Raw genomic sequence first — 11971 nt, forward strand, 5'->3', positions numbered from 1 at the left:
AACAGCTCTCTCCGTCCTTTGTTTTTCCTTCATTACATGTAGTCACTGAACATTTATTCCGCAGGCCCTCAAACGCAGTCAAACCTCATCCGTCAAAAGTAAGGCAGATTCTGGTTTTGGGGGGATGTGTTGTTGTTGTTTTGGGTTTTTTGGTGGATTTCCATTTGAAATTTTACTTCACTTTTAGTCATTTCTTTGTTTAGATACAATTTGCATGTCGTCAGATGTATTCTTAAAGTTTACCACTGGTGATTTTATATTCGGAGTTCTGCAACCACTGCCCCTAGCTAATTGCAGAACATTCCTACTATTCCAGTAAGAAACCCCACACCCACCAGCAGTCACTCCTCAGTTTCCTCCAGCACTGAGCCCTGGGCAACCACTAATCTGCTTTCCATCTCTACAAATTTGCCCATAGTGAACATTTCACATAGGTAGAGACGTACAATACAAAGCCTTTGTGTCTGGCTTCCTACACCTAATGTTTGCAGAGTGCATCCAAGCTGTAACCTGTATCTGTTTTCCTTTTCAAAGCTGAATAATATTCCCTTGTGTGGATAAAACCACATCTTGTTTATGCATTCATGCTCTGATGGACATTTTATATTGTTTCTACTTTTTCCACTCCATACTGCCCTGTGCTGCTATGAACGCTCATGTACCCGCTTTTGTGTAAACATGTTTGCCTTTCTCTTGGGTGTCTATCTAAGAGTGGAATTTCTTGGCCATATGGTAACTCTATAATGAACTTCTCAAGGAACTGACACACTTTTCCACAGTGGCCGTACTGCTTTACCTTCCCATTACGATGGTTCCAATTTTTCCAAACCTTCGCCCACAGTCATTGTCATTTTTTTTATTATACATATTCTAGTGGGTGTGAATTGGTATCTCATGGTTTTAATCCACATTTCCCTAATGACTAAAGATGCTGAGTAGCTTTTTCATATCCTTATCGGCCATCTGTGTATCTGCTGTGGAGAAATGTCAGATCAAATCCTTTGCCCATTTTTACACTGGGTCGTATGTCTTTCTATTGTTGAGTCATAAGTGATCTTTACTTATATCTGATAAGTAATACTAGTCCTTTATCTGATATGTGATTAGTAAATATTTTCTCCCATTCTGTGGGTTGTCCTTTCACTTGATGGGGTCCTTTGAAGCACATACATTTTTAATTTGATAGTCAAATGTTTTTACAATAAAACATATGCTAACAGGTTATAAGCTAATACTTAACAGTTTTTCAGACAATAAAAGTAATGCATGCCCCTTATCAGGGGGAAAAAACTGCAAAAACATGGGAAGGATAAATTAGAAGTAATAATCATTTACGGTTCCATCACCTAGATACAGTCACTGTTCAGATTATGACCTATTTCCATCAGGCCCTTTTAAAACACACTATTTATTTGCTATCACCCCAATGACATCATGTGGCTCTGCACTTTACACTTGGGGTCATAATGAGGACTGTCTTACTGGCAATGTCCCCATGTTTAGGGCCTTCTCCTTACTCTCCTTTCCTGTGGAAACCAATGTCTCCTATGCCCATTCCCTCAGGATTCAGGTAAGCTGTCTAGTATATTAATAATAAACACGATCGTAAGTTATATGGGCTTTGCAGCTAAAGGGCACCTGTCCTGGTTCTGAGATATATCGTTTGCAAAGTGGACTTTCGTGTCACATACTTAGTCCTCTGCCATATACTAGAAAGTGTGTGCAAGGAGCAGCACCCACTCTTTTACCTCTCTGAGCCTCAAGCTCCCCATCTGTAAGATGGGAACAATACCAACCTCACGTTGCAGTAAGGATCAAGCCTCAAAGAGTGAGTTGCAGCAGAAAGGGCTTAGGGTGTGCTGCAGGAAGGACCATGGTGCCCTGAATGTCCCATGCACTGAAGCCTAATAAGGTCCATGGCAGCAAGGAGATAAATCAGGACAGAGCGAGGGAGACTCTGAGATGAGAGGTCACCAAAGTCACACAAGACCTTTGGGGCAGGCCCTGGAAGTCATTTCCTTTCTCATAACCTTCTTGAGTGTGTGTGTGTGTGTACACGTGTGCAAACCAGGGCACAATTGGGTCTCCCCGAAAGAAAAGGTAAACTGAAGGGAGTGGTGGCTGTGTATTGTACAGTGGAGACCCCTGGATTCACCACAACAGATCCTCTCCCAGGGCCAAGTTTGGAGGCTCTAGATTTTATTAAAGGATGCAATGTGTTCCTCCTCCTGGCTCAGTTCTTACTGCCACTAAGGAGTCTTCTTGCTGAAGAACATTTATTAATATTACAAAACCTTAGTCCATGACTCACATTCTGGAACACTTACCTCCTGCCGGTGGCTTTGTGGTTCTCTCTTCCAAAACAGTGCTTCAGCCTCCGTTGTTGGAGAAAACTAAAATAGAGAAGCAGAAGGGAATGGCCCTCAGAGCCAGCTCTGCTTCTTCCTACGTCCCAAAGCTCGTAACACAGATCTCACGAGTTTGCCACTGAGTTCTAAGCATTACGAAGCTTAGGAAATGAATGTAAAATAATCCAGCTGCTGATGGTGTTAGAAAACATACAATTGTTATCTAAATCTCGAAAGAAAAGAGGTTATTTCAAGCTATAACATGACAGCCCTGCACTCCTGGTTCCTGGGAACACCTGTCTGAAAAGTAAAGAATACATGGATTCATTTGTTTTGTTTTGCAAAGTAAGTTAGGGTTTAGTCTACAGTAAGCTGAGACCCCGTATGACTATGTTTTATACATTGCTGAAGGACATAACCTTAATCCGGGAGATTGGAACTGCGAGTAATCTTTATTCACAGTTATAATCTTCATTATATCCTTGTTACTCACTGAAAATATTTACAGAGTATTCAAAAGGTGTGTGACATTCTCATAGGTTCCTAACTAGAGGGATTATGTGTCCAAGCCTGTCCCTGCAGATTCCCTATAGTTAGGACATTGACTTATTTGACAAATATTTACTGGGGTCCTAGTGTGCCCAGAGCGCCGGGTTCAGAGCTCTATAAAGGACACAGAGGTGAAGAATCCAAAGAAACTACCTGTAACTTAGAGGAGCTGACCTGTGTACAAACTTTAGCATGATGTAAAAGATTTTGGCTTGAATGAAGTATAAAATATTATCATAATTCAGACAGTATAACTTTAATAATTGATAACACTTACTGAGAACCTCACTGTCTGGCGGGGTAGGCGTGATGATTACTCACATCGCAGAAACGAAGACAGAGGTTCGGGGCAGTTCAAGTACCCACAGGAAGCCACAGTGCCAAGTGGTGAGGGCAGGATTCGAACCCGGGCTGCGAAGGTGCAGAGCCAGAATTCACCCCACCCCCCACCCTGTCACTTTCAGCTGCCACACTGTGTGCCTGGTGCCGGAGGTATTTTGGTTTGTTTGCTCGTTTTTGTTTTAATCTTATTAGTGATAACTCTGCCCCCAAGTCATTGGCCCTGAAGCCTTTTCTCCTTTGGCAAGGCCGTCCTGACCTGGTGACCTTCTGACCTTGACCTCATAGCCCCATTCTCGAACCCGGGAGTTTTCAAACAACTGGAGCTGCCGTCTTTTGAGCCGGGGTGCTTTGTCATCAAACAGACTTTTAACAAAAATGAAGGTTCTCTGAGTGCAGCGGAACAGGGAGGGGCGTCTTTCGTGGGCGCTAGGGGGACGGAGGGAAGGGAACGAGGCTGCCCCACATTCATCTGACGATCAGTACAGCTGGAACCTAGTAAGGAACACGGATGTCAATGCCACCTCAGGCTTGTCACTCAAGGAGTGCGTTGACTTTGCCGTCACTGGCAAGGTTGCACCTGCCTCAGTAGACTGATGATTTAGAGTTGGTTGTGTTTAATGTTCCTTGCTACACTAGCAGCTCCCTTTACCACACCTTTTTTTTTTAAAAGGTGAAAACGGCTTGTCGACCCCATGATCTCCCACCAAATCTCGTCGGGAATGTTGGGAAAGTCAGATGATGAGCCCCAGAACCGACCAAGCTGGAGAAATGGTGTTCCCTGCTTGTAGGATCTGGTTACGTAGGAGCCCTGTAATGAATGCTATATTCAGAAGAGACCCGGTATGTGTGACATTGTGCTGCATTTCAACAAAGAAGGGCTCAGTCAACTTTTTTTCTTCCAGCCACAATGGTGGGGTCTGACAAAGCACAGGCAAGGAGGGGAGGAGAATGCTGAGAGGGGGAGGCAGACACACAGCGCTGGGGGACAATGGCTTTAGTTCAGGGATACCCTCCCTGAAATCCTGCTTTGAGACTTGGAGTCAAGGCAAAGATTCTTTTATCCCCCCAAGGTTTTATTGTCTACTGTCGCTTCTGTATTTCTCCAGGAAGCACACAGAATTCTAGAAAGCAATTCTTGTTGTCTTAACAATGACGTTCACCCAGCTCCTTTGCACCCATGGTCTTAGGTCAGCTTCAAGGGCAAGGCACTCTCCTAACCAACGCAAGAGTTCATGTCTGATACCTGCCATATTCTGAGCCCCTGGGGAGGACTTGGCCCTCCATGTTGCCCATCTTTCTCGTACCTGAGAGCAGGGACCTAGTCTCTGGAACTCTCGGGACATTGCCTGGCTCATGGGCACTACTTTCATTGTAACTCACTATGTCCTCTAATAGGGAACCGTGGAGCTGAGGGGACCTAGCATAACAAAGAATGCCCAGAGCCAGTAAGAACGCTAAGAATGTTGCAATCTCTTGGTACCAATGAAATGACCTAAGAAGGAAAAATCAAAATACCAATGGAGTATATACATTGATTTACCCTGATAACAGCTATGTAAAAAAATAAATGCTTGTAGACTTACCAAGGACCAGGGGCGATGTCGAAAGATCAAACATGAGAGAAATAGGTTTAGGTCCAGTAAATCCTTTATAATCAAAAGTTAATTAGAAAAATATATGTGTGTATAAACAACTGCATTAATGATATGTCGCTGCATAAAAAAATTATCGCAAGTCTTAGAAGCTTGAGAGAACAAATATTTATCCTCTCACCCGGCTCCTGTGGTTCAGGAATCTGGGGATTGCTTAACTAGATGGGTCTGGCTCAGGGGCCCTCCTGAAGGTGCGGTCAAATGTCAGCGAGGGCTGCTGTTGACCGCGCCCGGCAGGTCCATTTCCAAAAAGGCTCTGACTCACATGATTATTGGCAAAAGGACTCATGCAGACCCCTCCACAGGGAACGCCTCTCCATGGGGCTGCTCAGGACACAACATCTGGCTTCCCCCCAGAGCAAGTGATGACTGAGAGAGAGAGCAAGATCCAGACCAAAGTTGCAATGCCTTTTATAATTTAATCTTAAAAGTGACATATCGTTAGAGAAAAAAATTTTAATTAAATATTTCTTCTAAAAAATTGACATGTCATCACTTCTGTCATGGTCTATGGTCCCATAGACCAATGCTGATATAAGGTGGGAGGGGACCACACATGGGGCTGAATCCTCAGACACAGGATCATGAGGGACCATCTCAGAAGTTGGCTCAATGGCCGTTTTTGCTCAAAAACACGTTTAGGTTATTAAATATGCATTCCAAATATACACTGAAATAGATATGTCAAAATACCCAATTCTCCTGATTATACTTTTCAAGAAATAAAAACAGTATTTAGTTAGTACTTCCTAGGGGCCAAGCACTGTATTAAGATTGTCCATGGACCCTCCCTACAACCATCACGCCTTCAGAGGAGGCAGTTTTAGGCACCTCACTTTAGAGATGGAACTTGAAGCACAGAGAGGTTAAGTAACTCGCCCAAGGGCACACAGCTAGCAAGGACATCAGAATAGGAACTCAGATCTGTGGATGAAAGCACGTCTATCTTCACTAAGCTGTGCTCCTTCCCCAGTCATAGTTTTGTGGGGGTAAATCTCTAACCTAACCGTGCTTTACAAATTAAGAGCCATCATTCCAAGTGGGTAGTTGAGGATGTCCCTGCAAGTACAAAGAAAATCAATTAAGACACAGATTCACAGTGATGTTCATGGAGTCTTAGATTAAGACCAGAACAGTGACCTGCATCTTCTCTCTTCCCACTGTCTTCCTTCTCTCCACTCTGGCTACACTGGGCTCCCCGCTGTTCCTGGACCACTGTTGGCATGTGACTGCCTTCAGTCTTTTGTGCTCCAAGTTCTTCTCATCCCCTCAGACCAGCTGGGATCCCTCTATCACCTCTGTTTCCCAAATGCAACCTTTCAGGAGAGGCCCACTGTTACCCTGCTGCCTAAAATGACCAGCCTCCCATCCTTAGCCCTGCCTTCCTTCCCCTGTGGTCCTTTCCCATAGAACTTAGTCCACATCCTACAGAATTCACTTATTTGGGGCGCTTACATTTTTCTCCCTATCCTGGGATGCCATCTCCACAAAAGCAAGGATTTGCATCTGTTTTGTTCACTGACCACTATTGTGTTCGCTGAGGACTCCCAGCACTTAGGTCAGTCTTTGGTACATAATATATACTCAACATTAAATAGGTGTTTCTAGGGACACCTAGGTGGCTCAGTCAGTTAAGTGGCTGCCTTCAGCTCAGGTCATGATCCCAGGGTCTTGGGATCGAGTCCCACATCGGGCTCCCTGCTCAGCAGGGAGTCTGCTTCTCCCTCTCTGCCTACTTGTACTCTCTATCTGTCAAATAAGTAAAATCTTAAAAAAAAAAAACACACGCAAATACGTGTTTCTAGAAAGTTGTTTCCTTCCAAGGAACATTTTACACTTGTTGCCATGTAGGTTCATTTTTCAACCAGAGGCGATGTATCAGACATTACTAGAAACAACAAACACTCGGGACACAGAAGGTGTTTTTAACTTAGAAAGAACCCAGGTCAGGATTGAAGTATTTTTACTGCCCAAGTAGTGGCCCGTCCCTCTGTCAAGTGACTCTAGGAAACCTGAATATTTATTTTGACACTAGCAAAAAGTCAGTTAAGTATGTGACATCTCATAACGAAGGAAACAACTTCCTTCCTTTATTTATTCTGGACAAACTATTAATTTGGAGTATGTTTTGCTCCCCCAGACATAGAGGTATTGTTTGACTGAAAGTCAGCATTCAGTCTAACTTGACTCAGGTCTACCTAGAACTATTAACTCTATTCCTGGTCACTTCCAAACGCTGGTTTACTAGTTGGCAATGCATTCGGTCAAGGTCTTGGTGATGCCGAGTAGTTTTCTTCAAACCAACTGCCCCATTGGCTCTAGAGGTAAAGATACCTGCTGAGTGCTAATGATCAGACCTGTATTATCTCATACACCTTCAGCAACACTACGGGAGACACACCGGGGTTCCAAAGCCCCAGGAAGTTCAGCAATCTGTTAAGATTACACAGTCGAGGGTGCCTGGGTGGCTCAGTGGGTTAAAGCCTCTGCCTTCGGCTCAGGTCATGATCTCAGGGTCCTGGGATCGAGCCCCGCATCAGGCTCTCTGCTAAGCGGGGAGCCTGCTACCTCCTCTCTCTCTGCCTTCCTCTCTGCCTACTTGTGATCTGTCTGTCTAATAAATAAATAAAATCTTAAAAAAAAAAAAGAAAGATTACATAATCAAGGCAGAGACTCACACCAAGATTATCTGTCTGATTCTGAAATCTGGGCCAGTTTCAAGGTGCAGTTCTCAGGCCCTAACCGTCAGCCGAGGCACTAGCCTTACCTGGTTATCTTTCCATGAAAGCCGACACCTAACACTGCACGCCACATAGGAACGCTCAAAAAAAGTCACTGTTCATCTGAAATTGAGACTTTGCTGGATGTCTCGAGTTTTTATGTGCTAAACCTGGCAAATAACAACACACACTCTATGACGATTCTGGAGTGTAGCCAGGCCTGTGAATGTTCAAAAACTTTTATCTGTTCCTTTAAAAAATACTGAGTCTGTACCTTGTACCAAGTACTCTTCTATGCCTTGGAAACACAGCAGGAAACAAAACAAATATTCCACCTTCGTGGATGTTCCCGGGGAACTTTAAACACTTATCCCAGTGGGGCACCCGGTGGCCGACTCGATTAAGCATCTGACTCTTGATTTCGACTTGAGTCATGATCTTGGGATTGAGTGTGGATCTTGGCTCCGTGCTCGGTAGGGAGTCTGCCTGGGTTCTCTGTCTTCCCCCACCCCCTCCCCATGCACGTGTGGGCTCTCTCAAGCTGCTTCTGTAAAATATATAAATAAATCTTTTTTTTTTTTTTTAAACCTCACCCAGTTATGAAACACTGGGGTCAAGCACCCTAGTTTTACAGATCAGAGGAACGGAAGCCTACAAGGGCACCACCATGCCTCAAGGTCACAGACAGAGAGGAAAGACTGGAGATCAAGTCTCCTAACTCTTAGCTAAGGTTGTTTTTTTTTTTTTTTAATATCTCTTTGCTGACCATATGTCCTCTAAAATTACAGGCTTTGATTTGCAAAATAAAGTCCTAGAAGCTATGTCATTCTTTTTTTTTTAAGATTTTATTTATTTATTTGACAGAGATCACAAGTAGGCAGAGAGGCAGGCAGAGAGAGGAGGAAGCAGGCTCCCTGCTGAGCAGAGAACCCAATGTGGGGCTTGATCCCAGGACCCTGAGATCATGGCCCGAGCTGAAGGCAGAGGCTTAACCCACTGAGCCACCCAGGAACCTCAAGCTATGTCATTCTTAAAATCATACACTTAATACGACTGGGTGCTCTCCCTGTAACGATAACACCACGATTATAGCAGTCAACACGCATACACAGTAACAGAGAATCCTGACCCTGGGTAACACCAGCAGTCGTTCCTGGCATTTGACTCTACAGACTACGTGTGTGCAGCACTTACCGTGTCCATCAACCCACGATTCTCCCAACAACCTTGTGAACGGGACAGGGAAGACATCACCATAACTGCCCTTTACAGGGAAGTAGTGGAGTGAAGTAGTGGAGATCAGCATACGTACCCAAGTTCAGGCAACTTGTAAGTGGCAGAAACAGGGCTCAAGTCCAGGTTTTGTCTCTCCGAGTGAATAAAATAATCAGAGGGTGAATGAAGAGCTCAGCTGGCTTTTCTTCCTCCTTCTGCAGGGCTGGCCAGCCAAGGCCAGGAAGCCAGTGGTTGCCTGTAAGGCACCAGCCTGCCTGCTCACACTGAAGCTGCCCCTGGCCCCAGCCGCTGTGTCCTGCCCTCCTCTCAGGATCCACATTCCCACACACCGGACGGCGCAAGGGCAGACTGACTGCAGAAAATCCTCAACCCAAATGCACACAGGTGAGCCAGGAACCATGCCCGTGTGCAGCCATGTGTATAGAGAATCATGGAGGCGATGAGCTAGTCAGTTAACAAGAAAACCGCAGCCCCTCACTTATGGTAAGGGCCCACATCAGCAAACCGAGCTTTGATAGCTAACCGAACTGCAATTTCAACCCTCTGGGGAGGTAACCTTTGCCCAGTCAACATGGCATTTGATGGTCAGCACCAGGAATTTACTGATAGGTCCTTTTCACTCTCCTTAGGAAGGTGACCTTACCCCAAACAATGCATTCTTCACCAAAAATTTCCTTGTTTTCCCCACCTCCTCTCTGCTTTTAAAAGCTTTTTCCTCTTCTACAGCTCCAAGGACCTCCTTTCTCTTTGCTAGGTGGGTTGCCTGACTCATGGGAAGTTCAATAAAGCCAATGAGATCCTCCAATGAACCCAGTGGACTTTTGGTTATTTAACACAACCAGGTTCTTAGGGAATTGGTGGTCAAGCTGGTCAGTTTCCTCACATCATCAGTAGGAGATTAGGCTGGGCCACAGAAGAAGAAACCCAGAGAACTGGGGAAGTGAGGCCTCATTTAATGATAATGATGCTAATTAACAGAGGAGAAATGTGAGATCAACTTCTGGATGACACAGAGCCTGGGACTCATTCAGATTTTGCTATGTGTTCTCATTTATAAAATGGTCGCTCTATGGTCATGCGTAAAAAAATTCTATGATTACAGTAGATCTGAAGAATTCCTATCATAATATATTTGATTAACATCTAATTAAAAAATAAATCCAATAGCCAACAAGTAAAGATTTCAACTTCAGTCACTGGAGTTTGGCCAATAATTTTTGGAGTCTGTTGAGAGGCTTCCATTGCAAGAGATGGAAAACCCCTTGTCAAGCTGGTTTATGACAAAAGGGAGCTTCTTGGTTCATGTAAGTAAAAAGTCCAGGGGAAACACTGGCTTCAGGTTCGGCTTGATCAGAGTCTGAACCAGTGACCTCAGGACACAATATCTCTCCATCTCTTCATTCTCCCTTTGGCAGTTCCTCCTTCGTTCTCAGGTTCTGTGTGATGGCACCTGTCACCATGACTGCAGACAGGCCCAGCCAGAGGGAAGGTGGCAATCTCACCCAGTATCTCACCTGAAGTTCTCTTATGACTACAGATGAACATGAGAGATCGTTTTGAGATGATGGAAACCTATCACTGTGTCAGGAGAATGTGATGCTCTGATTGACCAGGCCTGATTACCACACCTATTCCCTGGGGACAGGGATATAGTCTGTTTCATCCAAAGCACAGCAACCAAGACTGGAGAGAGGGTCATCTGTCTGCCAGTTGAAAATTGGGTTAATGGATTTGCTTCTAAGGCCCAAGGACCAAAGGTTGACCTGGGACCAGTGCTGACTTCCAGGGCCTCTCTATAGTCAGACTTGGGTCCATCGTGGGCCAAACCACTGTCACACGTGCACCTTGTGAGGCCTAACTTTTGTTTTCTTAACTTCTCCATGGCAAATGTCAAGGTGGGATCAACCTTGTGTTGGATTCTTAGTCTCAGAGATGTTGACAATAGCCATCCCCAGAAAAATCCAGAAGGTCCTTCTCTCCAGCCTCAAGCACATCATATTTTGGTGCTGTGTTGTCTGAACTCAGGTGCTACATAGAGTTCCCTGGAGCCTGTCGCGGGCCAGAGACCTGGGGGCAGTCTTTTGCCACCTGTCTGTGCCCCACTCTGCAAGTCTTCAACCCCCTGCTCCCTGAGAAGGAAGCAGAAATAGATCCTCTGCCTTTATTTTTGGGTCATCGATACTCTTTATCTCACCTCTCACTATCTCTTCCAAGCTTGATTCGCAATGCTTGTGACTGTGGGTCCGAAGGAGGGGGTAGGTAATGGATTGGAATGAATCATGGGGCTGCAGCTCACCCGATTTTCCGGGGCGTGGGAGACGGGGCGCTGAGGCTCTTCTTACTTTGGGGAAGAAGGGCACAGTAGGCAACAGCAGCCAGGTCCCGGAGTGCCGAGCAGGGGGCTTGGGGCTGAGTGCTCGACATCCTCCAAGTGTGGATAACCTCATCCACATCTGAGACGCAAGGAAAGCGACCCGGAGAAGTGGGTTAGCGGGGCACAGCGAGGCTGAGCGGAGCTGGGCTTGGAGCAGGCGCTGTCCTGTTTGCAAGGCGGGAAAGTTGAATCACGAGCTGCCCCTCCACTTCCCACCAGTCTGGCTGTGGTTTGCAGGCCCCCTTCGCTGTCACGGCCCTGCAAGGGGCATCTCCTTTCCGATGCACACCTGACTTCACACTCCCGAGAGTATGACCCCAATGACGTCGCTCCTGGATGTTAGCTATCTGACTCTGACAGGTCCGTGCCTCTACGTCGCTGAGAAACTAGCAATTTGCCAGGAGCACCTGCCTGGACTCCCCTCTGGACTCTGGGAAGCAAACTGAGGGTTTCAGAAGGGAGAGGGTGGGGGGATGGGGTGACCTGGCGATGGGTATTAAGGAGGGCACGTGCTGGGATGAGCAAAGGGTGTTCTACACAACTAATGAATCCTTGAACACTACATTGAAAGCTTAAGATGTACTACATGTTGGCTAACTGAACATAATAGAAAAAAAGAAACCCATCCATATCAATAAGTCATTTTACATGCAAAACAAAAAGAGCTAAAATGCATTATTTCCATATAGAACATCACAGAACCAAGAAGTCGAAGAAAGCTGAGGGATCTTTCCGTTCAGGAGTGGCAAA

This window comes from Lutra lutra, chromosome 13, assembly GCF_902655055.1.
Source record: "Lutra lutra chromosome 13, mLutLut1.2, whole genome shotgun sequence".
In the NCBI taxonomy this organism is placed as follows: Eukaryota; Metazoa; Chordata; class Mammalia; order Carnivora; family Mustelidae; genus Lutra; species Lutra lutra.